Source organism: Propithecus coquereli, unplaced genomic scaffold (assembly GCF_000956105.1).
Source record: "Propithecus coquereli isolate 6110/MARCELLA unplaced genomic scaffold, Pcoq_1.0 Scaffold137, whole genome shotgun sequence".
Taxonomy (NCBI): Eukaryota; Metazoa; Chordata; class Mammalia; order Primates; family Indriidae; genus Propithecus; species Propithecus coquereli.
The window spans coordinates 7,346,644-7,363,405 of record NW_012137969.1 but is presented as its reverse complement, the minus strand read 5'-3'; the positions used below and the strand labels follow the sequence as shown (position 1 = coordinate 7,363,405).

Here is a 16,762-nt window from a genome sequence, read left to right as displayed (position 1 = left end):
GAGGGAGGGGCCCCAAAATCACCTTTTTCCTTTAAATTTCTCAGTGGCTTTGGGTGCAAACTGGCTAATTTCTGGGGGTCTGCTGGGGAAGTAGGAGGGTCCTCGGGGTCTCATCTCTGGCATGCACTTAACCAGCCCCACCCTGCCCCATTGGGGATGGACGGAGGGGCCGAGTGGACACACCACAGCCAGGTCAGCTCTTCCGGGTGGAGCCCCAGGCAGGCAGACACAGGCATGGCCCCCCGTATAGACCCTCCCCTCTACCCGGGATGCCTGCCCTCCCAGCCTCGCCCCCACTGCTGCCTACAGGCCTCCAGCTCCCACCAGCGGAAGGCAGCTTTTCCTAGGACGCCTGCTCACAGGGTCCTGTGCTAGATCCATCTCAGAGGGGCCCATGCACCTCTGGGGCCACCTACCTCCCTATATGTTCCATCCCTAATACTTCTGCCCTGTCTCTGAAAAAATGAAAATTTGCACTCCTCAGAGAAGAATAAGGAGATATTGAGAAAAAGCCAAGGTAGACCGTGAGCTCAATCTTCTGTATCTTCAAGAGTTTGAAGACACCAGAAGCAAGTTTTTCAAGGTTTTATGTTCAAGGGTTGTCAATTTTGCTATCAACACCTCTTGACTATTATAATTTAAAAGCTGATGATCTCATTTTTGTTTATCCACCAAAACCTTGCCATGCTTCATTATTTAAGATCCCAAAAAGTAAGTTTAATCTTGGATTTACTTCATTAAAGGTTATAAAATTTATTGCAGGAGACTGGATCTATTGCTAATTATGGCAATTATATTAAGAAATCAAACATTCATTCTTTTATAAAAAGCACCTGACAAAGGATAAACCAGGAATAAATTAAGAGTCAAATTACATGTCAAGTTATTAAATTTAAAACAAGTAAAACCAGCTGAAAAATTTGGGGGCCTTCTAATTTCTAATCTGTTGACTCCTCCCCAATGGCTATACCTGTTTGCCTAAAGTTCTATGAATATGGAAAACAGAAACTGCTGAAAAAGTCCCACACATTTGAAACTATTAAGTTATTTGACACTTATTACCCAATTTCTGAATTTTTTTAAATGTGTATTTCTAGGGGTATGTAATGTATATCAGAAAACCAACACAAAGTATCATAAAATTGGTCATTTCCCCTCAAATTATTATGTAAGCCTCAACACTTCAGTTACTTCTGTGTAACTCCCCTTCATAGCAACTGCATCAATCCAGTGAGCCACAGTTGGTCCACCCCACACAAGCCCTGCACTGCTCAGAGCCAACATCTTCAACGGCGACAAGAACATCTCAAACCCTGCTGGGGAAGTCAGCCATGAAGGCTGGCAAACATCCGGTCTCACAGCACACAGACGTTACTTCCCCAGAAATAAGAACAAAATAATCACTGCCTGCACCCGAGGCTTCCAGCAGGGGTGGGAGTTCTTGTCTGTCCCCCACCCCACTGAACAGGGGCCTGCGTGGCAATGGTTGACATACTGCACGCAGCAAGCGCTCCATCAATTTGAGAAGGAATAACTGATCATCCAGGAACGAAACATGATTTGAACATACCCACTCCGTATGAACAAAGAACACGCAGCCTTGGATGAAAGCCTCTGCGGTAGGCCTGCTGTGCGCCCCACGTGCCTGCTGTGCCTGCTGTACCCCAGCCTTCCTCATGGTGCGGTCTGTGCTCCAGGGAGCAACACAGGACTAAGATCAGTAGAGGTAAACACCAGTGGCATTCAACTCAAGTAAGGCCATTCCAATCCAGAGAATCTTCCTGGTTCTTTTGTGTTTTGTTTTAAGTCTTTTATCATGGAACTGCCTAGTGCACACAAAGGCGGGAGGAGTGGGCGGCCGTGTCCCCATCCCAGCACCTTCTCTGTCAACACATGGCCAGTCTCGCCTCATGTGTGTCTTCCCTGACCTCCACTGGGAATTCTGTGGATTTATGAAATTCTCTGGATGCCTGCCCCTCAGCAGGTTGAAGGATCCCTCCCACAACTTGCCAAAAGCAGCCACCTCCCCTCACTGAACCACAGTTTAGTGAGCAGCCACAAGAACTCCTGTGGGGCACAAACTCCCACCCGCTGGTGCTGGCTGTGCCTCTGCAGCTGAGAGGGCACGGGGGTAAGGAAAAGGACCTGGTCTGCCTTGCTCGGCTGGCTTGGCTCACGGGTGGCCGGACCAGTCTGGCACCAGAGCAAGTGCCTGACCCACCCTCCGTGCCCTTGCCTGGGCTCCTTCCTCCCGCACCCTGCGGCCGCACATGTAGCCAGCAGCCCCGTCCTGCTGCTTCACTCGGCTAGTCAAGAATGAGCATGGGCCTAACACTGCTGGCTGGGCCTGGCCACCAAGAGTGGGAGCCTGATGCCTCTACCCAATGCTCTTCCCAAACAGCAAAGCTCTGGGGCCTGGAGGGAAGCGTCCTGAGACCTGGGCACAGGTTGGGCAGGCGTGAGTGGGGCTGGGCTGCCAGTCAGGCAAGGTGACGTGGTCTCCACTGTTCTGGTCACCCTGGCTTTCTCCTTTCTTCTGCTACCTAGTTATGCGTCCCTAAGAAATGAGGCTACTTTTGCCCGTCTGGGGAGTTTACGTCATCTTTCTGCTGTCCCATACACTGCAAGTTCACTGTATCACGATGCACTCAGACATTCTGCTGCTGATGGACATTTGGACTGTCTCAGTGCTCGAGACACGCCCCTCCATGGAGTATATTCCTCGGGAGTAGACACACCCTCGGTGGTGCACGCTCACCAAACTGCTCCCTGAAGGGCCCTCAGGTGTTCACAGAGCCATGTCCTCACCTGCCCTAGGTGCTGTTTGTCTGTTGTACTTTCTGCCAGCCCGGGGGGCACTGAGGGGCCTCCAGTTATGACGAGGTGGAAGCCACGTGCCCCTCCTCTCTCAAGGACGCCTCTTTGGACCTTAGGGCTTGCCACGGCCCCTGACCTAACCACACCCTCTGCTCAGTCCATGTTACCAAAGGGTGATCCTACTGCATGGCACGGCTGTTAGGCAGAGTGCTGCAAAGTTCTGCGTAGAAGAGCAACACCCCAGGAGACAGCCTGCTGTCCCTCTGACTAGATTTGGAGGCAGAGCCAACCACACCCACAGCAGCAGCAGTCAAGGGATGGAGTCCATTCCAGTGATATTGAGTGTGCTTAAGCCGAAAGCAGCGCAAGCACACAGCCACACATACACACAGCACACACGTAAACACATACAAGTGTACTCATACACAGCTACATATACAGCACAGATGTAAACGCATGCAAGCACACACACACACAGCCATACATACACACAATACACACATAAACACGTGTAAACGCACACACACACTAGTGGACACACATATGTTTGTCTCCTTACCAGGAATAAAGTTACTGGAAGAGATTTCACACGTCAGCTGCAGGATGGGAGACACCCAGAAAGCACAGGGATCATCTAAGTCCCCAAGGACCCTGTGCCTGTCAGGGGGCTGTGGACCCCAGGGAAGGGTCATGGGAACCGAAGCCCAGAGACATGTTGCCCTTTTTGTTTTTCATAATAAGCAGCAGATACTAGTCTTAAATGCTGTGACTGCCCCGAATCATAACCTATAGGTTTGGCTGAGTCCCTGGGTGACTTAATCTGACGTGAAGACGCAGGCTGATGGTGACATTCTCCCGCCAGCTCAGCAGATGCTGAGAGGCGGCCACCCTAAGCCCAGCCCAGCACCCACAGTGTGACCTAGACAAGCTCTCAGCCTGTCTGTGCTTGCACCCTCCTCCGTGACATGGGCAGCTGTCAAAATTAAAGGATCATTCCTGGAAAGCACATAGAGACCCCCACCCGGCAGTGCTCGACAAACCTGAGCTTGGCTGCTGTTCCTCAGGGGCTCCTGCTCGTTTCCATCCCCAGACGGGCATCCTGAGAACTAAGGTGACACACAAGGGGGCGGGCTCCAGGCAAGGGCACGAGGTACCGGGCAGGTTCGTCCCAGACACTGCCGAAGGTGATACAGACCTGCCCCGAGTGATTTCTGGACACCTAAGGACTGTGTCACTAAGAGAAAGAGACACGGTCTTTCCACACCACAGAACAGGCTTTCAAAGAGTGCGGCACGCAGGATTTTAGTCTCTAAAGCAAACTGCGTGCTCTGAGGGGAACCAGGCAACAGCTTGTGGGTAAGCGACGACCACACTCCAGGACAGGCACACATCGCCCTAGCTGGTACTGGACGGTGGAGAAGCTGCAGGGCGCTGAAGAAGGAAGGGGCAGGAACAGGGAGCGTGGAGTATGGAGTGCCGGCCGGGTTCCAGGCAGATGCAATGCCCAACTCTTCTGAGAGGTAGGTGGGTAATATGAACCTGTTTAGACACACACGGAGGAACTGAAGCTCAAGGCTTAGGTGATGTCCCAAAGGCACTAGCAGGCAGAGGCTGGGCCACACTAGAGCCTGGAGGTGTCCAGAGCCAGCCCTGGACCCACCTAAATCAGGTTGTGTGGGGACGTCTCCCTTGGCCAAGTCACGCTGGCTTGTGACTATTAATATTAGAGGTGGGACCAGTGGAGACCCTGAGAGACCACCCCACTGAGGGTCCCACAGCAGGGAGGAGCCCCTGCTGCCAGGGCTCCAGAAGCCCACAGCCCCACTGGGCACGAGGGGGCAGGGGTTGTGGGTCCAGGGGAGTGAGAAGAGACACAAAGGAGGAAAGGGGGAGAAAGCAGTCGTGGGGGCCAGGGGAAGAGGGCATCGGGAAAGTGATGCATGACTCTCATCTGAATGGTGTGCAGACTTTGTCACTGCACATAAAACTTCCAGAAGGAAGACAGTGCTTGCAGCATTTCCCAAACTTATATGGTCACACAAACCTTTCTGTGAAGTACCTTAGGCCACGAGGGTTCTTTCCAACATCAGTTTGAGAAAGGTTAAAACCCTAGGCAGAAAAAGGTCCTGGCTCCAGCCCTGCTCTGCTTCGACCTGTCCAGGGCACCTTGCGGGCTTCTGCCAACCCTGCCCACTGACACACACTAAGCCTGCAGCTGAGGCAAGGGGGCGCTGAAACCTACAGCCACTGACAGGTACTTACAAAACTAAACACAGTTCCCATCTGTCCCTGCCGTCTCACTTCTAGATATTTACTAAGAAAAACGAGAACAGATGGCCACACTAACACCTGTACACAAACGTTCATGGCAGCTTTGTCCATGAGAGCCCTAAACTGGAAACAGCCTAGCTGTCCCTCAACAGTTGAATGGAGGGACGACGCGACCTGAGGGCCATAGCATCTGACTGCAGATGCGGCCCGGTATCCGAGGAACGCTGTTCGGCAATAAAAGGAGTGACCACCACACATGCAACAACACATGTGGACCTCAAAGCACGGTGTGAGCAGATGCAGTCAGGCGCAAACAAACACATGCTACAGACACCCAGACGCCTACGCATGACAGAGCATAGGGCAGGTGGTGGAGCAGGGTGGGGTATGGGGGAACTTTCTAGAATGATGGAAACAGTCTCTGCATGGGGTGCTGATTACATAGGTGTGTGCACCTGTCAAAATTCACCAAACTGGACACTTGAGGTCTGTGTACTTCACTGTGTGCAAATTATATGTCCATGTTTCATGAGAAAGGGGCAGGAATATCTTAGAACCACCCACCCAGAGCTCTCTCCAGGGCCCGTCCACCATCAGTCGTGTGAGCAAATGCTGTAGAACCAAAAGTGCCTGGTTCTCAAGCTACAGGCAGGGTGATGCGTGATGCAGAGCTGTCTTTGGGGTTAAACACGTGGCCCAGCCTCTGAGGCAGGCTGGCGCTGGCGCTCCTCTAGCGGCCGTCCGAGGCCCCGCACGTTCCAGGCAGATCAGCGGCGCGCAGCACAGCCACAAGGCCCAGCAGAGGAAACCCTGCTCTTGCCCTAAGGATCAGAGTTAACCAACACAATTCAATGATTTCCTATGACGGCTTTCACCCTGAAGCTGAAGAGCAAAGAGTGGCGCACCCAGTTTGAGTTCCCGAACAAGTCGACAAAGTGGCTGGAGCAGGTGCCGGCCCAGAAAACCCACTGCCTTCACCAGGATTTCCCCTCGCCACATGCAAGCAGGTTTATGTGGAAAAATGCCTATGATTTCTAAATCGTTTGCACAAAAGCACAACCACAGTATGGGCTGTAAGATTTTAGCATTAAGATGGGCTCTTACAGGAGACCCCACACTCTCAGCAGATTGGCGCCAGGTGGTTCAGGGCCTGTCTTTGGCCCACAAATGCCAGAACAGGGATATGCTGAGGGGACAAATGAGCAGGGGGCACAGCAATGTCTTGAGAGGTGGGATAGCCCTTCCCTCCCCACAAACTGTCCCGGTATAAAGCACCCCGTCCCTGGCTATCCCTTCTGGTGATCCATAAAGTCCACTTGCAGCCAGGGGCTTGGACCAGATGCTGACGGTGCTGGAGGAGGGAAGGGGTTGGCCAGCTCTGGTTCCTCAGGTAAGGCCTCCCCCGACATGTGTGTGCAGGTGGGATGTGGCCCCTTCATAGGCTCTGAGCAGGTCCATGACCTTAGGAAAAGGGTCCCCCAGACTGGTGGGACCCCAGGTCCCCCAGGACCTGCAGTCTCGGGTCTCTCCCTTGACCCAAAATCTCTTCTGTGGGTACCAGTGGCAGCTTTCCTGGGGCCTTCAGTAGTTCCAAGAACCCACATTCTGCCTCCAACCCAGAGTCATTGGTCCCTGACTGCCAGTCCCACGTGCCTGGCCCCGAGTGAATAGCCCTGGGTCCTGGGCTTGGCCTTCCCCACGAACGGTTTTCAGAGAGGCCTGCATTTGTCTAGGGATCCCAAGATGGGGGCATGAGTGAGCCCCTCAGGCAGCTCAGGAGCAGCCCTCATGTGCAAGGGATGTGGGAAGGAGAAGCCCAGTCCTCCTGCGGCTGCCTGGGCTTTTCCCTGGGTGTGCCAGCGACTGCAGGTGGACTGGCTCCATGTCCCCAAGGGTCTACCTAACGTGAGGCAAGCTTCATAAAAGGGGTGCGAACGCCAAGGGGAACAATGCAAAGAACCCGTATCTATGTCCAACAGGGCTGGCCCTAGGAAGGCTATGAGAAAAGCAAGCTGGTTCCCCGATTAATTTCCAAGACCTTTTCATCGGTTGGGCAGGGGAATTTTCCCTTTGGGAATTTGGGGCTCAGCCCAGGGCTCTTCTCCACCCAGTGCCTCAGGCTCCTTGGCAAAGCCAGGAGAGGAGGATTCTGAAGACCCCACAGTGACCCTGCTCCGCTCGGGAGGCACGTCCTGAAGTTCTGGGCACAGGCTACAGGGTGATGAAGGGGGTCCTCTGCTGTGCAGGACTCAGATCACCTGACATCCAGGCCGGAGCTCTGCTATTCCTCTGGCTCACCCTGTTGGGGGTAGAGGGCCGTGATCCCTGATCGGCCAGGCACCCCTGGCCCTGTAGCTCAGGACTGTGTGGCAAGGCTCCAAGGAAAATGCTCTCGGCTTACACAGGTGTGAACACTTCTTCCTGGTTCTCCTCTGGGATTTTAGGTCCTATTAAGATGCAAACATTGCCTGCTTTCTGGGAGGGACTGATTTGTGAATGTGCCAACACATACCTGCAGGGAAACTGTTGGAAGCAGGTACCCAGAGCATAGGCACACGCTGTACGCTGCACGTCACCTCTTCCCTAGTACTGAGCTGCCTCTCTACAGGATCACATGGCCACAATAGATGCTGCTCAAAACGCAGTGCATGTGGTTTGAGTGATGCATGGAATTGCAGGTTTCTGGGCCTGTTTTGAGGAGCGTGGAGCTGGAGGAGGGCGAGACAGACAGGGCTGAGCTCGCACTGCAGCAGGCACAAGCCTTGGCACAGGTGAGCGCTGCGTGCACTTTCTTTGGGAAACAGCCATCCACCAACCCAGCTAACTTCCCCCCCGCTGTTTCTGACCCCTCTCTGGGTGCCCCTGCATCAGAGCAGAGCTTAAGCTGGCCAGGAGGCTAGAGCAACTTCATAGCTGTGGGAAGTTTCTCTCTAAAAACCAAAGTGTCTTTACACTACAGGTTGGTTCCGTTAAATGAAAGAAAATACAATTTATTTTTCTAGCATTTGAAATTGGACATGATGGAGCAGCTTGCCCAAGTCATCCTCATTAAGGAAGGATTAACAGTGGCTACAGTCTGTCCCCTGAAGACGGAGCTGGGAAAGGTTTGTGGATGGTCAGGAAACACATCAAGGTGTTGACTAAGCTGCCAGATACATCACTACTGCTGGGTTTTCATCGTAGGGCAGGAACATGGAGAGGCTGATCTGGCAGAATACAATGAACGTTTCACAGCAGGCACATCTGGAACATGTATGTTTTCACAGGGCATGAAACTGAAGATGGAGGGCTCTTTTGGCCAACTGCAGAGGGCCCAGCAGGGGCCCAGACACATCAGTTCCTCCACCCATGGCGGGAACAAACCCCGTGGGGACTGGGGTTTGGCTCTCAAAGCAAGCAGGACCCCTGCTAGCCCTGCACAAAGCGGGCTCCATGCTCAGGGCAGAGTCCAGTGTGACGCTCCCAAGGCCCATGCTTGTGACCACAGGCGAGACCTCATGCCTGCCTTGTTTCACATCTTCATCAAGATGCTCCGTGATGATGTACCGCGAGTGGGTTCCCAGGGGCTTGTGGGTCTGCAGGGGAGCACAGGCCCGTGACCTGAAGACCTGGGCTCCACTTTCTCACAGATGCTGCAGATGCCTCACAGCTGGGCAAAGTGGCCACTAGCTGGCTGGGACGCCCAGGTAGTGCTTGCCATGGACAGAGGCTGAGGTGCTCCTGACGCAGAGCCAAGCCTCCAGCTCACTCACTTGGCTATGGCCAGGTGCCTCAGGAGCCCTGCACGGCGTTCCCCACCCCCACCCCAGGTCAGGGCTCCATCGAGGCACCTGAGTGAATGACCCACCCACCAACAAGGGCCAGAGGAAGCAGGGGAGACCTGTGGAGGGGAGGGGGCCCATACACAGCCCTGGCACTTGATCCAATGTCCACTCCTGCCAGTGGCCTGTGGAGCAGCATGGCCCTGCTCTGCCAGGGACCTAGACAACTGCAGCCCAGGTTGGGCTCTCGTGCTGCCGGCCCGGGATCTCCGCTGGGCGAGGCTGACTTCTGCAGGATAGATGGACTTACCCTGAGGGCTGGGATGACTACAGAGAGCCAGGGCCATGGCTGTGACTGCGCGGGAAGGAAAAGGGCTGGAGCCAGCTAAGCCTCCCACCCTGTCAACAACCTCACAGACATCAACACCAGAAGAGGATCTCTGGGCCCATCAGGAAGGGAGACCACAGAAGGCCTTCCCTACAATGAGCAACAGCACTTCAATGGCTTTACCCCCACATCTGCCCCACAGATAAGATTCACTCAGCTGCCCAGACACGGAACGACTTACTGTGTTGGATCTGGCACAAATCCCTGCTTCCTGGGACCCTCCTCCAAATCACTCACTCTGGCCCCAAATCCTACATAGGTTTTCTCCCTCCTGCTTCAAGACGCCATGGCTCCCAGGGGTGTGTGCCCTCCCTGCAACCAGGGAGCCCCCCCCAGCTGTCTAGCCCCAGGAGCTTCTGGTGGGCTTTGGCTGCAGACGGCCTATGACGACAGGGATGGCGTCTGCTCTGGCTTACATGGCCAGGTGCTTGCTAGGCATATGCTGACTGGTTCCCACAGAGTGGCCTCTACCGGGGGTCGGCTTTGCTCTGAGGCTTTGCTTTGGGAGGAGATGCTGTATGCAGCTAATGCTGGGCAAAGGTGGGGCCAGGGTCCCAGTGGGGCAGAAACGACCATTTTCAGACCAAGCTGTCTATCCTCTCTTGCTGGCTCAACTCTCCTCTCTACTCGGAACAGTCAGCACAGTGAGAATGCTTCTCATGAGGGGGTGAAAAAATGGGTCTTGAATAAAAACAAAAAGCAAAGAGCACCCCCTTCATCCCTTCCTTGAACACACAGCTGCTGAGGAGGGAAAGGAATGCCGGGGAAGTGTTTGGGTTTCTCGAAGAAAGGCCCAGCGCCCTGGTCTGTCCTCACAGGAGGGTTCGAGCTGCCCACTCCATGCCCTGGGCCTCCCAGCCCATGCAGGAAGCACAATGTGCCCACGAAGGCTGCAGGGATGGCCAGGCAGGTCCTCTGCCAGTCAGGAGCTGCCTGCAGCAGCCAGGCCCACAGTTTGACCCCTCAGAAGGCCCCAGCACACACAGACCAGGAGGAGCTCCGTATCTCTTAGGGGGTGTGGGTGTACGTGCACGCATGCCAGTGTGTGCCCAGGTGCACATGTGCATGTGTGTGCATGTGTGTTCACGTGTCTGTGCATACGAGAGAGGAGACGCACGTGCTTTCTTTGGAAGATTCAGAGCAAAATGAAACCTTTTTAATCCTTATGTAGTACTTCAGTGAAGTTCTCCTCAATACCCAAAAAACACACTTGAAACAGCTCCTGGAATTGGACAGTCTTAGAAGCACCAGGAGAAAGAGAAAGGAAAGGCAGGAAAGGGGGAGCTGTCTGGGCTGACACGCAGGCAGGCAGGGTCCACGCTGCCCACTGCGGTGGTGAGAACTTCCTGCACCACCCCAGACCTGAGGGTCCAGGGCCAAGCTGGCGGCCCCCGGGCTGGCTCCCCCACGCCACCCTGACGTCAGTCCTGAGGCCCTCTCAAGTGGCCTGTACCTCCATGACGAGCTGGCCAGGCAGGGCCCCGCCAGCGTGCGCACAGAGCAGGCACAGTGACTCACCAGGCTGCTCGGCTCCCAGAGGAGACCAGGATTGACACACTCACGGAGCCTGGCCCTCAGGGGCAGTTCCATCACAAAGGCAGCCCAAGAGGCTCTGCTTCCCCAGTGTGGTTAACTCCACTCCCGCCCATCCTCCACCATTTGATTAACAGGATACATCTTCGCAGGCCTTTGATACTCTGAGCCAAAGTTATGTTCTGAGTGAGACCATTACATGAAGAAGTCCAAAATTACAACTCCCAAACAATTCAAATCTGAGGCCAACAGGCCCATGGGACAGGCCCGAGGGCCATGGCGGTGCCAGGTGACAACAAGCTGGCAGATCTCCAGGTGGTCCCGTGCCCAGGCCATGCTGAGCGCTGCTTCTCTGCTGTGCCGCCTGCCTCGCAGGGACACTGCCAAATCACGTAAGAGAACCGTGACCTCAAAGGTTTATGCTGCTTTTGCATAGAAAAACAACCTGGGAGCCATTTGGGATAATCTGTAAAACAAGCGCAGGATCAGAATGTATTTATAAAAGCAAAAGTTCAGAAACAACTGAAATGTCCACATTAGGGATAGGATTTACTTAACTATTGTCAGAGCACCATGATGATTACTTATCCGTTAAAAATGGAAGCAGCATGGAAAACATTCAATAAGCCAACGTGCTGAGTGGAATTTGCAGAACTCCCAACAGACGTAAACTCTCAACCCCATAAAACATAGATACGTAACAGAAGGCAGCCCCTCCAGACGCCGGCAGAGGGCAGGGACTGCCAGCTGGATGCCCCTCCAGGCAGCCGGGGCCTCTGAAGGGAGGAGCACAAGGCTGACTTCCTCCTGGGCCTTCAGGAAACACTAACTCTCATTGCTGGGGTGGGGGCTGCCAGGTCTCCTTCGCTAGCTTTGGGGAAGCAGCTCTGGGAAGCTGGGGCCCAGGCCTCCTAGGACTGTTCTGAGGGACTATTTAAGGAGCAACAGCCAAATGCTGCTGTAAAGAACACAAAATTCTCAAGGCTGTGGCCTTGGGGGAGCTCCCAAAGGGCCCCACAACCTGACCTTGGCAGCCCTCTGCTTGGCTCTGGGGAGAGTCCCAGAAGCCCCTGGTTCTTGGCCTGAACTGGCCACCAAAACAAACCAAGGGGTTTGATCCCTCTTCCCAGGGAATTCCGGGACTCAGTAAGAATCTTTGCTTCTGCTAGAGGTGAAGTGCAGGTTCTGGCTGGGACACTAGCAGCTCGTGCAGAGTTAGGCACACTCTCACCCTGAGAGCAGCAGCCCCTCTCAGGGAGTCGCCCTCAAAAAAAGAAAATTCATGCTCATGTAAAAAACCGTATGCAAATATTTAAAACAGCTTTACAACAGCCAAAACCCAGAAAGAACCTAAATGTCACTCAAACGGTGAATGGATAAACAATCTTTGGTACATTCACACAGTTTAATGCTGCTTAGCAATAAAAACTAATGACTGTTTGGAACGGGCACCATCACAGGTGGATCTCAAAGGCATTACGCTACATAAAACAGCCAGATCAAAAGTCCCGTGTGTACAGATCCCTCCACACAACAGTCTGGAAAGTCAGCATCACAGGACCAAGCAGCCGCCGGGGTGGCAAGCAGGTCGGCCACCAAGGAACTGTTCCTTACACTGCATGTGGTGTTAGTCACATGACTAGATGCCTACTTGGTGTACACCAAAGGGTACCCCTTTACCATGGGTAAATTCTTGCAAATGACCATCAAACAAGTACAGGTTTTTGGCCAAACCATCACTGACCAGCTGGTGACCAGGACAAACCACCTCATCTCTCTGCATCTCAGTCCCCCCAGCCCTTGGGGTTACAGCTGTACCTGCCCGTCTGGAAAACTGAACTGTGCAGGCCCAGTCCCACGAAGCCCTTGGGGTTACCACTGTACCTGCCTGTCTGGAAAACTGTGAACTGTGCAGCTTGAGTGAGTTAAACATAAAGTGCTTTGGAAGGTGCCTAGCACACGGCAGGCACTCAAGACACAGCAACTTGTGAGCCACAGCCTTAACTCAGAAAGCCAGGCCTGTCCCACCCCTGCGCTGTCCTACTGTCTCTCACACACTCTCTCTGGGAGCAATGTGGGGGGCATGGGGAAGATGAGAGCCTGTCAAGGTGAGAAAGTAGCCCAGGATGTGAGGGGGCTGGGAGGGGAGGGACTGGAATTGTGGACCACTCCATAGAAAGCGTCTTCCATGTTTTGTCATCTTATCTCTTCGGTTAAAACAAGAGTGGTGGGGAAGATGAGGTGGCAGACCAAACCCAGCAAGTGTGCGATCTTAGGCTCCCAAGGAGGGCTTGGGCGCTCCTGACCATAATGTCACCCAGGGCCACAGAGGGTCCAGCTGCAGATACCAGGGCCGATGAAGGGCATGCCCAGGGCAACACGGCTCCACAGGGGCACAGGCGTGGTGGGTTAGTGCTCCCAGACTAGGAGGGGCAAAGCTGGATGTGGCACCTACTCTTCACCAGACTGGCCCAGCCAAGACCAGGAACTTGGGAGAGCTGCTGACACTGACTGTGAGGACCTCTTTTTCCTAGGTACCCGTGTTAGGTGAGCCTGTCTTGGTCCCCATGGCACCTGGGTCTGTGAACCTGCCCTTTCCTCAAGGAGCCTGGGGTGACAGGCTCACAACAAAAGCCTTCGTGCAACCCCATCAGCTTGGGCAGCCCCGGGCTTCACGTCCAGGCAGGGGGCCGCCTCTGCCCTGCGTCCACCTGTGTGCAGGGTCCCCTCCTCTCCTTTATCACCCCCCAGCCAGGAAGTGGTTGTCTGGTATCTGCCACACAGATGGGGAAACTGAGCCCCAGGAGTTGGGCAACCACCCAAGCACTCTCCGGTAGGGACCCGGGGCCCGAGCCTTTCGCCCAGACCACACACGGCACAGGAAAGACGAGAAGGTGGCTGAAAGCTAAAGCTCTTTTCCGCCTAAGTAAGGTCCACTCTTTCTGGAGAAAGGCTCAGAAAAAGGCAAAAAGTGGTCAACAGCCTCCTCTACCAAGTGGAGAGTCCAGGGTATGCTCTCAGGGCCTCTCAAGGTACTACACGTGCCTCCCCCCAGCCCCCACTGGGTGACCTGGGGCCCAGCCGCGACCACACCAGCCAGCAGAGCAGACTGCCGCAGCCGGGCAGCACCAGAGGAAGAATGGCGGATGTCCCCAAACACCACCATCCACACGACACATGCCGTCCACACCACGTGCCCCAGATGCTGACCAGCTGCAGAGATCAGACATCTGACAGCCTAATGCTGTTTTCTGGCCTGCGGTCGATGTTGAAAAGATCTTCTTTCCAATTTGCCTTTATTAAACAAACATTGCACATCACTTCCTCAGTCGCATCACTATTCTTGATTTCCATGCCCCTCCGTGTCCTGGGGATCATTTGTCACCTTAAGCCTCCAATGGACAGCAAACCGCTTGTGTTGTGTCTCTTCAAACCAAAAAGGCCAGAAACACGCCTGGAGACGGTGCGGAGCTAAGTCCTCGCTCAGGCCTGTGGGATGAAGAGCAGGCCCGTGAGAGGTGCAGTCCCCTGGGAGCCAGACACAGCAAGCACCCGAGCTAACAGCAAGGAGCCAACACTGGTGCAGCACGTCCATGCAGCCCTCCCGTGGCTCAGGAATTCCTTTGAGAAGGCACTGTGCTCATTCCCAATCTAAAAATGAGGTGAGCCCGGGCACGGTGGCTTAGGCCTGTAATCCCAGCACTTTGGGAGGCCAGGAGTTCAAGACCAGCCTGGGCAATAGTGAGACTCTGTCTCTACAAAAAATTTTTAAACACAGTCGCATGTGATGGCACATGCTTATAGTGCCAGCTACTTGGGAGGCTGAGACAGGAGGATCACTTGAGCCCAGGAGTTGGAGGCTGCAGTAAGCTAACGCAATTGCACTCCAGCCTGGGCGAAAGATCAAGAAATCGCCTCAAAATAAACAAATAAATAAATGAAAATTAAAAACAAGGAGGCCAATAAGACAGGAAAAGGTACAGTCAGGGGCCTGCTGAACGGGCTCCTCAGTGGTGAGGGACAGGCCGTGGACCTCGGGTCACCTGCCACACACTCACCACCTGAGCCCACTGACCGAGGCAGAGGCCTGCCCCTAGACCTCCCATTTCTGGAATGGTGGGCTCCATTACCCAGATTAACCCATGTAATACTGAAAACCAGTAAAAAAAAGATGTTTTAAAAACCCTGGGGGTGGGAGGTGGACAGACCTCTAAAAGCAAAACAATTAAAAGATGCTAAGACAGTAAGGTACTGCCAGGCAGAACAGAAGGGTTGGCGCTGTGGAGAGGGCACTTGGCAGAGTGGCCAGACCTGTGCTGACAGCGCAGGGCCTGTGCCAGTGCCACGGCCACAGAGGAGCCACAGGAGGGCATCTTGCAGGGGCACCGCCAGGCCAGCCTCAGGGCTGCAGGGGCCTCTCACTCGGACACCAGGGAGCCCAAGGGCCTCATAGGAGCAAACCAAGTATTCTTTGGAGTAAATCACTCTCATTTACAAACTATTTCTAAACATAAGTTTTCCAGTACAATGCCCAATATTCTGTTCAAAGATAACCAGAGATATAATAAAATCAGACTCCAGGAATTATCGTATTATAAAACTGTTCTATGTTTAAAGAAATTAAAAGATAAGTTTGAAGATATCTTCAAGGAATGGGAAGCTACAAAAGTGTCAGATTTTTAAAAGACTGAAATACAATCTCTAGAAATAAGAAATGCAAAAATGGAATTTAAAAACTAAAGGATGGTTTTAGGAGCAGGTTGGTCATAGCTGAACAGAAAAAAGGTGACCTAGAAGACAAGTCTGAAGAAACTACTCAGTGAGAAAGTTCAACCCAACATTTGATCAGGGTCCCTAGAAGGAAGGGGCAGGGAGAGATAGACGTGGTATTTGAAAACATGAAGCTAAGGATTTTCCATAACTGACAAAAATAACTAAGCCACAGATTTAAGAAGCCCAGCGAACCCCAAGTGGGATGAACACAGCCATTGTACAATTCTAACCCCGGAAAACTATCAAAGTTTTAGACAAACTGAGTTTTCAGCACCAGCAAATACTACAGGATTTTCACTGAAGAAAATTCTAACAAAGCACCTGAGATAGAAGGAAAATTATTCTAGGTGGAAGATCTGAATTGCAAGAAGAAATGACAAGCAACAGTAGGCTATACGGCACCTCTAAATACTGAGTATAAGAAACACTAATGCATTATGGGTGTTGAAAAATTAGACCAAATTACAATGCAGAACACTGTTATATAATTTGGGGGGAAGATTTCCTGAGGTTAAAATCTGTAAGTCCATACATTTATATGTCTATTTTTTTTTTAAGAGATGGGGCCTCGCTCTGTCGCCCAGGCTGGGGTGCAGTGGTGAGATCACAGCTCACTGCAGCCTCAGACTCCTGGCCTCAAGCAAACTTCCCGCCTCAGCCTCCCAAACTGCTGGGACTACAGGCGTGAGCCACCGTACCCAGTCTAATAGTCCTTCTATTGTCCCAGAGGAGGGAACTACTGATTACTGTTAAGAGTTTGATCAGAGATTTTGCTATGTGCCATTAGTCTATAGAATATCATGTGGCTGTTGGACAAATGAGACAGATGTATATATACACAGGCGCGGAAAGGTTTCTGTGATATATCGAGTGGAAAAAATAAGTAACAAATCCACGTACACAAAGATTCCACCTACTAAACAACAGCCTGCATATATAGCAAACACGTTTCCAAACCACAGCAAGGTCTGGAGACACAGAGCACACTACTGTAGTTGCTATGTCAGGAGAAAACTGGCTGTTCGTTGGCTTTTGCACTGAGTTTAACGTCTGCAGTCTGTGGTCACACTGTGTGCAGCTGCTGGCCTGGCCCATCAGCAAGGAACAGCGGGGGCCTGAGCCCCATCCAGACCAGCGGTCCTCCTGGCACTGTGGCCGCCCCACAGGTAAAATGAAGCTGGCCCACCTTCAAGCATCCATTAAAGTTATGTTTCCAGTT

The 16,762-nt window shown here is 53.1% G+C and overlaps 1 protein-coding gene across 1 annotated transcript in view; it reads right to left on the bottom strand.

Annotated features, from left to right (window-relative positions):
- The window catches only part of LOC105805943 (chromosome unknown open reading frame, human C7orf50), a 115,435-nt gene that overhangs the window by 46,094 nt on the left and 52,579 nt on the right, over positions 1 to 16,762 (bottom strand). The gene's annotated exons all lie outside the window — the stretch shown is intronic.